This window comes from Capricornis sumatraensis, chromosome 7 (genome assembly GCF_032405125.1).
Source record: "Capricornis sumatraensis isolate serow.1 chromosome 7, serow.2, whole genome shotgun sequence".
Taxonomy (NCBI): Eukaryota; Metazoa; Chordata; class Mammalia; order Artiodactyla; family Bovidae; genus Capricornis; species Capricornis sumatraensis.
The window spans coordinates 38,501,150-38,515,556 of NC_091075.1; the positions used below are offsets into that span (position 1 = coordinate 38,501,150).

Sequence of the window (14,407 nt, forward strand, 5' to 3'; positions counted from 1 at the left end):
GTGGGGATTTCACAGTTGTTACTAGAACCAACTCTCACTAACACATTGTGAATATTGCCTTTTAAGCATTAGGTTGCATGCTAACCTAAAAGCAAACTTCGTTGATATACTTGAGGAAAAAGGTATATAATTTTCTTAAAATAGGTAAAATGGAATCTGAATCTTATTTACTCCTAACATATAGAATTTTTCCTTAAAAAAAATTTTTTTTTTTGTAACTTACAAACTATTTCTATAATTTAAAAAAATCATTACAATAAATTTCACTAAAAATAAAATTTAAATCCTTCCTATGTCTTTGTAGTAACAGAATAGATAGTGTGCCAATTTTTATTTCAAAAATGAACTTATGGAGCTGTTTTCATTTGCAGTTGCTTTCTAGAACAAGTTATTGTTTAGTTCATAAATTTGAACCAGGAAAAAATAGTGTGTGTTTTGTACACATACACAGGTTTCTCTAAAATTTTTCTTAGAGAAGTTTCCATTTTTCTCCTTAACAATTTATTGGTTACCTCAGTCTTAACCACAAGGTGTGGCATTGTCTATTAAATATATTGCTTGCCCTTATTCTCTAAATACAGTATTCATTTTGGTTTTCCAACTCTTTTCCAAAGAATTGTCAAGATGCATTTCATCAGGGCTTTTCATAGTATTGATTTATTTTTTAGTTGCTCCTACTAAAGAAAAAAAAAAAAGGCAATTCAGCAAAATCTATTTTTGTCGGCCCTATCTGATAAGCTTGATTGACTTTACAAAGCAGTGAATAAAGTCATTCTGTTTGCACTTATTAAAATCATTGCAACATATTTATACCTAACAGTTTGATTTGCAACAAAATTATAGTATCACTTAACAACAAAGATAACACTAAGAAAGAACCTTTGGTTCTGAAATGTCCAGAATGAGGAAGTGTCCTGTGATTCTTCAGCAATAAGTTTGATTTCTAGAGCTTTGAGAGTTGGTTTTTGGCTAACAGCATGTTCTTGATAACTTGAAATTTTGAGTTTAGACCTTGTTCAGTAGTTTTTCCCAGATTGGCTGACTTTGATCATTTTTCTTCTTAGTTTCAAATCTTAAACATAGCCCCATTGCTTCTTGAGATGTAACAGAAGTGTGAATTTTTGTCAGCAAGAGTTCATTGTTTTTCTACTCTTCAGATAGTGGCAGTAAAAATAAAAGCATAAGGAAATAACACACTTTAAAATGTGATGTTTTGAGAGTTCAGAGAGTTCGCTATCATTTATTGCTTATTGACTGACTTATATCTTGAAAATTTATTTATTTATATGAATAACATTTTTCTGTATTTCTGTAATTGTCTAAAACTGGCTTTGAGGATGTTCAGTTCAGTTCAGTTGCTCAATTGTGTCAGACTCTTTGCAACCCCATGGACTGCAGCATGCCAGGCCTCCCTATCCATCACCAATTCCCAGAGTTTACTCAAACCCATGTCCATTGAGTCAGTGATGCCATCCAACCATCTCATCTTCTGTTGACCCCTCTCCTCCCGCCTTCAATCTTTCCCAGCATCAGGGTCTTTTCAAATGAGTCAGTTCTTCTCACCAGGTGCCAAAGTATTGGAGCTTCAGCATCAATATCAGTCCTTCCAGTGAATATTCAGGGTTGATCTCCTTTAGGATGGACTGGTTGGATCTCCTTGCAGTCCAAGGGACTCTCAAGAGTCTTCTCCAACACAACAGTTCAAATCCTATTAAAAAAAAAAAAAACGATAATTTTTCTAGTCTTCATAGAATTTTTCTCTCAGAATGGCATGAGAAAAGCTTAGAAATAAACTATCTCTTGATTTTGTTAGAGCTCAGTGGAGCTGTTTTGTACTGACTTCCCAGCCAAAGACAGAGGTGCATAGTGATAGGTTCACTTCATTCAGTAAAGACATTTAGCTAGTCCATTTATATCTTCTAAAACTGACAGCAGCAATTCCTAAAATATTGTCAAAAATTCTTTTTTTTTTTTTGGTAATCCAGTTGCTTGCATTAACAAAATTCACAGTAGCCTGAAAGGCATAACCTCTACTCTGACATGCCAACTCTGAAAGAATAAATGTCATCATTCTCCACGTTGTAAGTACAGTGCTTAAATTTGGCAGGTCAGAGGTACACACAGAAATGAGGATGTTATTGGACAGGTGCCTCCCTTAAGCAAGGCTGGAACATTCCAGTTCTTCTCCCTACGTGGTAGTAATCTTATTTTGCTCCTTTTAAAAATATCAAGAACAGTACTTGTTTTGTCATTTACACAAAAACTAAACTATAAGTATTAACTTGTATGTTAGTAAGCAGGCTGTTGAAAAATTCTTCTGGAAGAGAAAGTCACACATCCATCCTAAAAAGAGAAAGGAAAAATACATAGTAAATGTTAAGTTTAAGATGTTAAAATGATTAACATTTCAGGGATAGCTATATTATTATCTATTTCAACATGTGACATAGATAAATGATCATTTTTCATGTTTCTAACACTGTACTATATTATTTTCAGAATTTAATTTTAGAACTTAAGAGGATTAATATTTTTAGTCTTTTAGATGTTTAACAGTATTTATTGTAATGTTTCATTTGAAAGGTTATGCATTTCCTTGAATGTGTGATTTTTCTTAAAGGCCAAAAAAAATTTCTAGTTTTGTTCTGCAAAGTCAAAGTGTAGAGTCAAGAAACTGTATGTATATTGTATGATTCCCTTTATATGAGATGGCCAGAAAAGGCAAATTTATAGAAACAGAGGTAGATTTGTGATTGTCTGGAAGCCAGGAGGGGACTGTGAATGTATAGGAGACTAGCTATACACGCCTGCTGCTGCTGCTAAGTTGCATCAGTCGTGTCCAACTCTTTGCGACCCCATGGACTGTACCCACCAGGCTCCTCTGTCCATGGGATTCTCCAGGCAAGAGTACTGGAGTGGGTTGCCATTAGAGGGGCCTTATTTAAGGCAGTGAAAATGTTCTGAAACTCTTATGCTGATAGCTATACCACTTGGTAAAACAACTAAAAATCACTGAACTGTGTACTTGAAAAGGTAGATTTTAGGATATGTAAAATACACCTCAGTCACATTGTTTTGAAAAATACAAATACAAAAAAAAAAAACGGAGTGAGGAGAAGTGGATGTGTTTTAACAAGAAATGAAACACATGAAAAGATGCTCAATGTTGCTCATTTTTAGAGAAATACAAATCAAAACTACAATGAGGTATCATTGCACACTGGTCAGAATGCCCACCATGGAAAAGTCTACAATCAATGCTGAAGAGGCTTTGGAGAAAAGGGAACCCTCTAACACTGTTGGTTGGAATGCAAACTGATACAGCCACTATGGAGAACAGTGTGAGGATTACTTTAAAAACTAGGAGTAAAACTGCCATATGATCCAGTAATCCCACTACTGGGCATATACCCGAGGAAACCATAATTGAAATGACCTGGCTTTAATTCTGCTTCACTGAAATCCCAGAGGCAATTCTGTCAGCCCAGGAACCCAACAGAAGAATGTGTTTACTTGCCAAAACCAATCTATAAAGACCAGAAGATGTGTTTGCTCCTTCAAATGCACAGATACCAATACATGGCTACACAGATCACAGAGAATCAGGCAAACATATCACAAAAGGAAACTAGTAAAGCCCCGATAACCAAACCAAGTAGATGGAAATAGACAAGTTTTCTAAAAAGAATTTTTAAAATTATGTTTTAAAAGCTTATTGAGATGCAAGAGAACATTGGTAGACAACTAAATAACATTTACAAAACAGTACTTAATAGATCAAGGAGTATAATAGAGAAATAGAAACCATGAAAGGAGTCAAACAGAAATCCTGGAGCTGAAGACTACAATGACAGAACCAAAAATTTGATAGAGAGTTTCAACAGTGCAGACTCAGTTGTGAAGAATAAAGAATCAGCCAACTTGAAAATAGGTTATTTAGCTTTAGTTGTAGGAACAAAAAAAAAAAGAATGCGAAAGAGTGACAAAATCATGCAAGACCTAGAGAACACCATTAAACAAATGAATATACATGACTTAGAAGTCCAAACAGGAGAAAGAAGAAGAAAGAAGAAAACTTGGTTTAAAAATAATGGCTGAAAATTTTCTGAATCTTAAAAAGGATATGGATATCCAGGTGAAGCTAAAAGGACCCCAAACAAGGTTACTTTGGAACATGTTATACAAATTGTCAGAAGTCAAAGGCCAAAAGAGACTCTTGAAAGGAGTATGACAGAAAACAACTGACCACATACAAAGCAACCCATAAGGCTATAAGTGGATTTTTTGGCATGACCCTCTTAGGCAGGGAGGGAATAGGATGATATATTTTTCTTGTGGAAAAAAAAAAAATACCAACCAGGATACTCTGTCTGACAAAACTATCCTTCATAAAAAGGGTTAAAATATTCAGTTATAAGATAAGTAAGTTCTGGGCATCTAATGCTCTGCATGATGATGGTAGTTAACAGTACTGTGTTGTATACTTGAAATTTGCTAAGAGAGTCTCACCAGAAAAGCTAAATTGTAGCCATGAGATGATGGATATGTTAATTTGCCTATTTGTGGTAATCAGCTTACAGTGTATACATATATTAAATCATCACACTTAGATACCGTAAAGATATACAATCTGTATTTGTCGATTATACCTCAGTAATGTTAAAAAAAAAAAAAAAAAACCTTCCTGATGTTCAAGCTGGTTTTAGAAAAGGCAGAGGAACCAGAGATCAAATTGCCAACATCCACTGGATCATGGAAAAAGCAACAGAGTTCCAGAAAAACATCTATTTCTGCTTTATTGACTATGCCAAAGCCTTTGACTGTGTGGATCACAATAAACTGTGGAAAATTCTGAAAGAGATGGGAATACCAGACCACCTGACCTGCCTTTTGATAAATCTGTATGCAGGTCAGGAAGCAACAGTTAGAACTGGACATGGAACAACAGACTGGTTCCAAATAGGAAAAGGAGTACGTCAAGGCTGTATATTGTCACCCTGCTCATTTAACTTCTATGCAGAGTACATCATGAGAAACTCTGGACTAGAAGAAGCACAAATTGGAATCAAGATTGCCAGGAGAAATATCAATAACCTCAGATATGCAGATGACACCACCCTTATGGCGGAAAGTGAAGAGGAACTCAAAAGCCTCCTGATGAAAGTGAAAGTGGAGAGTGAAAAAGTTGGCTTGAAACTCAACATTCAGAAAACGAAGATCATGGCATCCAGTCCCATCACTTCATGGGAAATAGATGGGGAAACAGTGGAAACAGTGTCAGACTTTATTTTTGGGGGCTCCAAAATCACTGCAGATGGTGATTGCAGCCATGAAATTAAAAGACGCTTACTCCTTGGAAGAAAAGTTATAACCAACCTAGATAGCATATTCAAAAGCAGAGACATTACTTTGCCAACTAAGGTCTGTCTAGTCAAGGCTATGGTTTTTCCAGTAGTCATGTATGGATGTGAGAGTTGGACTGTTGAAGAAGGCTGAACGCCAAAGAATTGATGCTTTTGAAGTGTGGTGTTGGAGAAGACTCTTGAGAGTCCCTTGGACTGCAAGGAGATCCAACCACTCCATCCTAAAGGAGATCAACCCTGGGATTTCTTTGGAAGGAATGATGCTAAAGCTGAAGCTCCAGTACTTTGCCACCTCATGCGAAGAGTTGACTCATTGGAAAAGACCCTGATGCTGGGAGGGATTGGGGGAGGAGGAACAGGGAACGACCGAGGATGAGATGGCTGGATGGCATCACTGACTCGATGGACATGAGTCTGAGTGAACTCCGGGAGATGGTGATGGACAGGGAGGCCTGGCGTGCTGCGATTCATGGGGTCGCAAAGAGTTGGACACAACTGAGCGACTGAATTGAACTGAACTGAACATTAGAAAAAATTACATAGCATTCATTGTTACAAGGTGACCTTGTAAAAATATTTCAGGTCTGAAAAGTAACCTTGGATGAAGAAACCATGATTCTGAAAAGGTTGTTCATTTAGCAGGTATTCATTGAGTTAGGTGAATTATTGAAGATCACCTTGTTAGTTGACAGGCTGAGATTAATATATGTCTTCTGATTTTTTTGCAGTCATTTCCCACCTATCTTCTCCCTTGATTTACTTCACCTTTCATGTCTTTATAGTTCTTTCTTCAACCTGATTGTAACTTTCTGAATTAGAGGGACTGAGTCTTATTAGTTTTTTTTTTTTGCATTCATGATGGTACCTACTAGTCATACACTTAGCTGCTCCTGCCATAGTCATTATTCTTATAACATTATTACAGGTGCTCAATTTGAAGTTAAATTCTACTATCTTTATCTTGACTGACTTAAACTTCTCTGAGATTGAGGTCTGATTCTAAAATGGTAGAATTTTATGTGTCAGTTCTTTTTCTTGTGGTCTTTGGAAAGTGTTCCTTGGGAAAGGTTCCCAGGGGAACCCTGTACTGCCCACTCTTGAAGATGCCACAGAATTCCAGACAGCTGTACTTTCTCATCATCCTCACTAACTCTCTGTGCAGTCTTCCCATGGGATGGGTCTCTGACCCTGAGGTTGCATTTCTATCAGTGATGTGCTGCTTATTTATGTACGAGAAGTTCATTGTTTTATGAGTCTCATTACCTCTATGTGCAGCTCTCCACCCTTGTGGCAGAAATTGTGTCTTGTGATGTTTGCTAAATGATTCTTCATATTTTAGTCACGTTACAATAGTAGATTTCATAAGATTCAGATGTCTAATGATTAATAATGAATCAGTATTCAACAATATTCGCTGTACCCATTGTCCTTCAAGATAGCTTATCTATTCTGGCAGTTAGCTATGACTTTCTTCATTTCTGAAGTCCCGCCAGCCCCAGAAAGCAGCCATAATTATCCTGTGTTTGTACTTCATAAAGGGCACTCCAGTTACTTCCTGAATGTCTGTCTGTTCCCTGGAATGTTTCACTCTCTGCTACTTGGAAAAAATGTTTCCAAATTTTTAACTGACAAGTAAGGCTGAAATAAAATTGGGATTCTTAGCTACAAGATTCATAACCATATCATGTACAGTGTAACTTGAAAAACTACCAAATATAAATGTGGGGCTGACTCTGCAAGGTTTCCTGCGGTAAGTCCCATATGAAGAAAGGAAAGTCTAAAAACCACTTTGTGAAAAGCATAGTGGTAAGCCTAACCACACAGTTCACTTACAGAGTTACTATTTTCTGAAGTATTCAGACTCCCTGGCCTTCATAACAAAGCTTTATAGAAAAGTAGGTTTGAAATGTCCCCAAGGTCCCAGGCTGTATTAGAAAAAAATATCTAACTCTATTTCTAAAGATAGTTCCCTAATCTATTCTTTACCGCCACTGGCTCCCATGATAAATATTCCAGGGTCATCTTAGATAAACTCTCTCATATACATTGAATAACTATTAAACATATTTCTAGTATTTTTAATATCCTTTTTTCCTATAATTTAAAATGAAAGTCTCTAATACTTCTCTAGTTATTTTGATGATTAAAAAAGCAATTTATCCATTCACCAAGCCTGCCACTCAATACAGTTGCTCTATTCAAATTTTTGCATTTCACTAGAATGCAAATTTCAATTTGAATTTTTTTTCTTTTTAACTAAACTCTATTTATAGTATGAGTGGTTGGTGAAAGGGAAGGTAAGTAATGGTAAAGAAATTTATTATGATGTTTGCAGATCATTCCCAGTAGCATGTAAATCACCAGAGTATATCAGGACTGCTGAGGTGTTAGTTGAAATTATTTTAGTAATTCAAAGTCTATAAACTTTTATTGGGCACATTCTTTATACTGCATTTTGCACTGGGCCCTGAGAAGTCAAAGAGAACTAGGGAACAGTCTCTATCCTTCAGGGTCTCCTAGTCCATTAAGTGAGGCAACTTATATGTGGTTAACAATGGTATGAAATGCAGGTTTAAAACTGACATAATAGATATGTTATAAAAGCAAAGGGGACTTCTCATTGAATAAATGTCAAGTCATTCAAGGCCTTTAGAAATCTGGCTCATCCTTTCTTCCTGACTTACTCTTTAACAGTTCTTTATTCTACTAAACCCAGGTTACATTGCAACTACATTGACCATATATCCCAGTGGATTTGTATCTTTCTTAATGTGTTCTCTTTATCTGGAGTGTCCTTATTCCACTTTGTCAGTGGTCAATTTTCATCTCCTCTAGGAAGCTCCCATTAACTCTTGCTATTTTGTGTAAGTAGAATCACAGAACACATGCCCTTTTGGATATACCTTGTTTCACTTATCATATGCTTTAGAGGGTCATTCATATGCATGAAATATCAGTATGTCATTCCTTTTATGACTTAAATAATATCCCATTGTATTAATATGTGTAGACCACATTTTCAGTTCATCAGTTGATGGACATTTGGATTGGTTTTACTTTGGGGCTATTACAGATAATGCTAGTATGAATATTTGTGTGCAAGTCTTTCTCTGGACATATTTTCAGTTCTCTTGAGTATATGCCTAGGGATGGGATTTCTGGATCATATGGTAAGTCTGTTTGATTTCTTGAAGAACTGATAAGCAGTTTCTCAAAGTGACTGCTTCATTTTGCATTCCCATCGGCAATGTATGATGTTTCCAGTTTCTTCACATTCTTACCAACACCTGTAATTGTCTTTTTATTGTAATCATTCGGATGGGTGTGGAATGGTCTCTCATTGTGGTTTTGATTTGTGTTTCCCTAATGACTAATGATGTTGAGCACTTTTTTCATGTGTTTGTTAGCCATTTGTATATCTTCTTTGGAGAAATGGCCATTCAAATTCCTTGTCCATTTTTAACAGTTGGGTTATTTGTCATTTTATTGTTGAGTTGGAAAAATTCTTTATATGTTCTGAATACTAACCTTTATCAGATACATGATTTTCAAATATTTTCTCATTCTGTGGGTTGTGTTTTCACTTTTTTGATAGTATCATTTGAAGGACAAAAGTTTTTTTGTCTTTATTGTCCAGTTAATCTGTTTTTTCTTTTGTTGTTTATGATTTTGATGTCCTATCCAAGAAACCATTGCCTAATCCAATAACAAAGATTTACATCTATGATTTCTTCTAAGAGTTTTATAGTTTTGCTGTTATATTTAGGTATTTCATTCCTTTTGAGTTAATTTTTAGATACAGTGTGAAGCACAGGTCCAGTTTCATTATTTCACATGTGGATATTTGTTTGTCCCCACCACCATTTGTTGAAAAGATTATTCCTTTCCCATTAAATTGTCTTTTTGGTTTCTTTGTCAAACATTAAAGTCTGATGTTAGAATAACAAAAAACAAAGCTAAACATAGTAGCTCTTCTCTCACCACATTTGTTTTCTGAAAACATGAATTTCACTTTAGTAGAGAAATAAGCATGGCTTAGATTTATAAAATGTTACAGCACAATCCAAAGATTTTGCCCTATTTCACACAGCAAGACTGTTATCTCATGCCTCCCCAGTCTACCAGTGTATCCATAGCTATACCCTTACACTCTGCCTTCTCTTCTTTCTCAGTGGGTGAACTGAACTTGTACCTCTCTGGGGTCAACCCTGTGCTGGTACTCTGAACCCCACTCTCTCTCACTCACTCAAGGACTAAGTTAGAATAATCACTTCCTTTCTCTATGACATCAATTTCGCCCTTCCAGAGTTTTCCCATCAGCATAGAAGCATTTTATAATAGCTCTCAGTATTTTTTAATCCACCCTAGGAACAATATCCCTCTTCATTTTTAGAGCTCTGGTAAAGGATTATATGTACTTGCTGTCTCCATAGCCTTTCCTCCCATTTCTTTCTTCAGCCCACACACCACTGAAATTGTGCTTGTCAAGAACACCAACGATCTCCATCTTGCCAAGTCCAAAGGTCGGTCCACTGTTCTCATTTTACTCTTATCTCTCAGCAGGATTTGGCCGAACTGATGACTGTTTTGAAGCACTGTCTTCACTTTGCTTCTGCAGTACTACACTGTCCTGACTTTCCTCTGATCTTATTAGACACCCTTTATTAGTCCTGTTTGCAAAATCTGTCTTTTCCAGACCTCTCAAAGTTGGAACACAGAAAGGCTCAGTCCTACGACCTCTTCTCAAGCTATGCTCATTGTGGGTACGTTCATCCAGGCCCACAGTTTTGAATACCATCTTGAGGCCTATGACCTCCAAAATTATACTTCCAGCTCCAGCCTCTCAATATAATTATATTCCAAATTATTATATCCATTTGGTAGGAAAAGCTACTTAACCTTGGGGTACCCCCCAGTGCAAAGCGAAAATGTGGAACCCTCTGTTAAAAAATGTGAATTTTAAGATGGCAGCAGCAAAGCATAAAACCAGATATGGGGCTTTGTGTGCATCGTTCATGAGAAACTGCATATGTCATATGCCCATGAAGTCAGCCCTGCCTATTGGCCACCTGATAAATGTACTTGGATATTGAATGAGCATATCACGCTCAGTCTATATAAAGCAAAACTCCTCGTTTACACTTCTGCCTAAAAAAAGACAATCTCATTTCTACCCAGGTTTTCCCCCATCTTAATAATTTGTACCATTCACCGAGTTGTGATCAGTCGCTTCAGTTGTGTCCAAGTCTTTACAGTCCCATGAACTATAGCCCACCAGGCTCCTCTGACCATGGGATTTTCCAAGCAAGAATACTGGCTTAGATTGCCGTTTCTTCTTCTGGGCGATCTTCCCAACCCCAGGATCAAACCTGTGTCTCTTTTGTCTCCTGCATTGGCAGGCAGGCTCTTTACCACTAGCACTACCTGGGAAGCCCCACTAAATGCATGGTAGACTTTAAAATTATTGTTTAACCGATAAGTTGTATCCGACTCTTTGTGACCCTATGGACTGTAGCCTGCTGGGTTCCACTGTCCATGGGATTATCCAGGCAAGAGCAGTGAAGTAGGTTGCCATTTCCTTCTCCAATTCACCCAGTTACTGAGGCCAAAACTTTGTTATTCCTCTATTTTTCTCAACCAATTCATCAGCAAGTTCTGTTGCCTCTACCTTTGAGGTATATGCTCAAACATCTGGCATCTAAATTTTCAGTCTCAAATCATCATCTCACAGATAATTTTTCATTACAAAGAGAAAACATTCTTTTATAGTGGAAAAATCCAGCAATCACTACTTGAATCAAATGATTAAACTTGTCATTGTGGATAGAAATATAAGAAGCATAAAAATATTTTTGAGGAGTAGAAATGTTATAGAAATATTTGACTGGTTATTAAATGTAATGTTATAAAATAGGACATACTGCATAATCCTTATCTTTTATTGTAAAATTTACCATTTCATCCATTTTTACGTACATGGTTTGCTGGCATTAAATACTTTGCATTGTCCCATCTTTATGTAATTTTATAAATTATATCTAAATAGAGAAAAATGAAAGGACATAGAATCATATTAAATAATGCTTATGTAAGTAATGGGATTGTGTTTGACTTTTATATTCTTTTTTCTCTGTATTTTCTAAATTTTCTGTGTGAGTATAGACTATATAATTTGCAACAAGAAATAATATCTGTTGTATTTTAAATAAAGGATGACAAATGTTTCAAGAGAGATATAGATTGTCAGATATAAATTGTTAGATTTTAGAGAAATGATATAGAGCTACAGCTGAACTGACTTTGGACTTAACAATTATGGCTTCATTCATTTAACAGGATAAAATCCCTTGAGTGGTGGAATTGGAAAGAGCAGTGATGAGAAGCCCAAACAGGCTGAGTTGTATTTGGATTAGTGGATATGGGTTCAGAAGGGGGATTCCAGGCTAAGAGAAATGCCTGAACGGGAACAAATGGACAGCAGAGCACATCTGTGGCCATGTGCAGTTCAGCCAACCTGGACCCGCCATTCATGTGAAGGAGAGGGTAATAATAATATATGTGGATATGGAGAAGCAAAAGGGCCCTCTTGTATCTGTGAATCAGTTCAGTTCAGTCACGCAATCATGTCCGACTCTCTGTGACCCCATGGACTGCAGCACTCCAGGCTTCCCTGCCCATCACCAACTCCTGGAGCTTGCTCAAATTCATGTCCGTTGAGGCAGTGATGCCATCCAACCATCTCATCCTTGTCATACCCTTTTCCTCCTGCCTTCAATCTTTTTAAGCATTGGGATCTTTTCAGTGAGTCAGTTCTTCGCATCAGGTGACCAAAGTATTGGAGTTTCAGCTTCAGCATCAGTCCTTCCAATGAATATTCAGGGTTGATTTCCTTTAGGATTGATTGGTTTGATTTCCTTGCTATCCATGGGACTCTCAAGAGTCTTCTCCAACACCACAGTTCAAAAGCATCAATTCCTTGGCACTCAGCCTTCTTTATGGTCCAACTCTCACATCCATACATGACTACTGGAAAAACCACACCTTTGACTAGACAGACCTTTCTCAGCAAAGTAATGTCTCTGCTTTTGAATATGCTGTCTAAGTTGGTCATAGCTTTTCTTCCAAGGAGTAATCATCTTTTAATTTCATGGCTGCAGTCACCATCCGCAGTGATGTTGGAGCCCCAGGAAATTAAGTCTCTCACCGTTTCCATTGTTTCCCTCTCTATTTGCCATGCAGTGATGGGACCAGATGCCATGATCTTTGTTTTCTGAATGTTGAGTTTTAAGCCAGCTTTTCCACTCTCCTCTCTCACTTTCAGGGCTTCCCTGGTGGCTCAGAGGGTAAAGCATCTGCCTGCAGTGTGGAGACCCAGGTTCGATCGCTGGGTTGGGAAGATCCCCTGGAGAAGGAAATGGCAACCCACTCCAGTACTCTTGCTTGGAAAATTCCATGGATGGAAGAGCCTGGTAGGCTACAGTCCATGGGGTCGCAAAGAGTCGGACACAACTGAGCGACTTCACTTTCACTTTCATCAAGAGTCTCTTCAGTTCCTCTTTACTTTCTGCCATAAGAATGGTGTCATCTGCCTATCTGAGGTTATTAATATTTCTCCTGGCAATTTTGATTCCAGTTTGTGCTTCACCCAGTCTAGCATTTCGCATGATGTACTCTGCATGTAAGTTAAATAAGCAGGGTGACAATATACAGCCTTGACATACTCCTTTCCCAATTTGGAACCGGTCCATTGTTCCATGTCTGGTTCTAGCTGTTGCTTGTTGACCTGAATACAGATTTCTCAGGAGGCAGGTAAGGTGGTCTGGTATTCCCGTATCTTGAAGAATTTTCCACAGTTTGTGTGTGTGAGTAGAATTTCAGTTATACTTTGTTAAGCTATGAAAAGCAGTTAAAGCTTTTTGATATTACAGTAGTGTTTTGGGAAGATCAGTTCTGTATAACAGTTTTTACCTACTGTGAAAGCTGTCATCCAGAGGTTCTGTGTGTGCGTGTTCAGGCAGTCAGTCGTGTCTGACTCTGCAGCCCCATAGACTATAGCCTGCCAGGCTCCTCTGTCCATGGGATTTTACAGGCAAGAATTCTGGAGCAGGTTGCCATTTCCTACTCCAGTGGGTTTTCCCAACCCAAGGCATTGAACAGGATTGAACCTGTGTCTCTGGCATCTCCTGCACTGGCAGGCAGATTCTTTGCTACTAGCACCACCTGGGAAGCCCCCATTCAGAAATTAAGGAATAAAATTTTAACTATGGGGAGGGGTAAGGAGCATGGAAAAGAACAGGTGATGGTAGTAAACTCACCAAAAATGAGAGAGGCAATATTATCTCATTTAAGCTTCTCTTTGTGACAGAATACCCATTCAGTTATCATTTGGTTTGGCCACACTCTACCATTTATCCGTTTCATATAAAGTGATTTGAAGTCTAGGCTAATATTTCTAGAGGTACTCATATTTGTCCAAACGTATTTTACTAGGTTGTTTCCAGACTTTTCAAATTGGATTATTTTACAATTTAGAGTTGTCTTCCTGAAGCAACATTTTGGAAACTTATTATGGAATTAGAACTCACTTTTCAATGCATTTTTTCTTTTTAAATAATGAATTAACTGCATTGCCTATTTGGAGGAGACCGTTGCTTTTATTAACTTTATGTATAGGCCCTAATTTATTTGAAATTTCTTTGTCCAATTATATCTCCATACTAAAATTCAATGAGGAAAAAATTTTTGGATTCATTTATGAATTCTAACAATGCTCTACACATGAATAGAACTAGAAAAAGAAGATATATATGCAGTTATTTAATGCAATGGATCAATTCTCTGAAGTGTTGAATTTAAAATAATTTTTTTTAATCAGATCCTTTAAAATGTTCTAGGGATGTTGACACTTTAGGGCACCACTACTGTGATTTTTTTATTTTATTTTTTTATTAAGGTACAGTTGATTTACAATGTTATACAATTCAAGTGTACAATATAGCAATTCACATCTTTATAGATTATTCTCCATTTAAAGTTATTGTAAA

At 37.0% G+C, this 14,407-nt stretch overlaps 1 protein-coding gene across 1 annotated transcript in view; it reads left to right on the plus strand.

Moving 5' to 3' along the window:
* Window positions 1-14,407, plus strand: part of FAM13A (family with sequence similarity 13 member A) — a 334,488-nt gene that overhangs the window by 211,218 nt on the left and 108,863 nt on the right. The gene's annotated exons all lie outside the window — the stretch shown is intronic.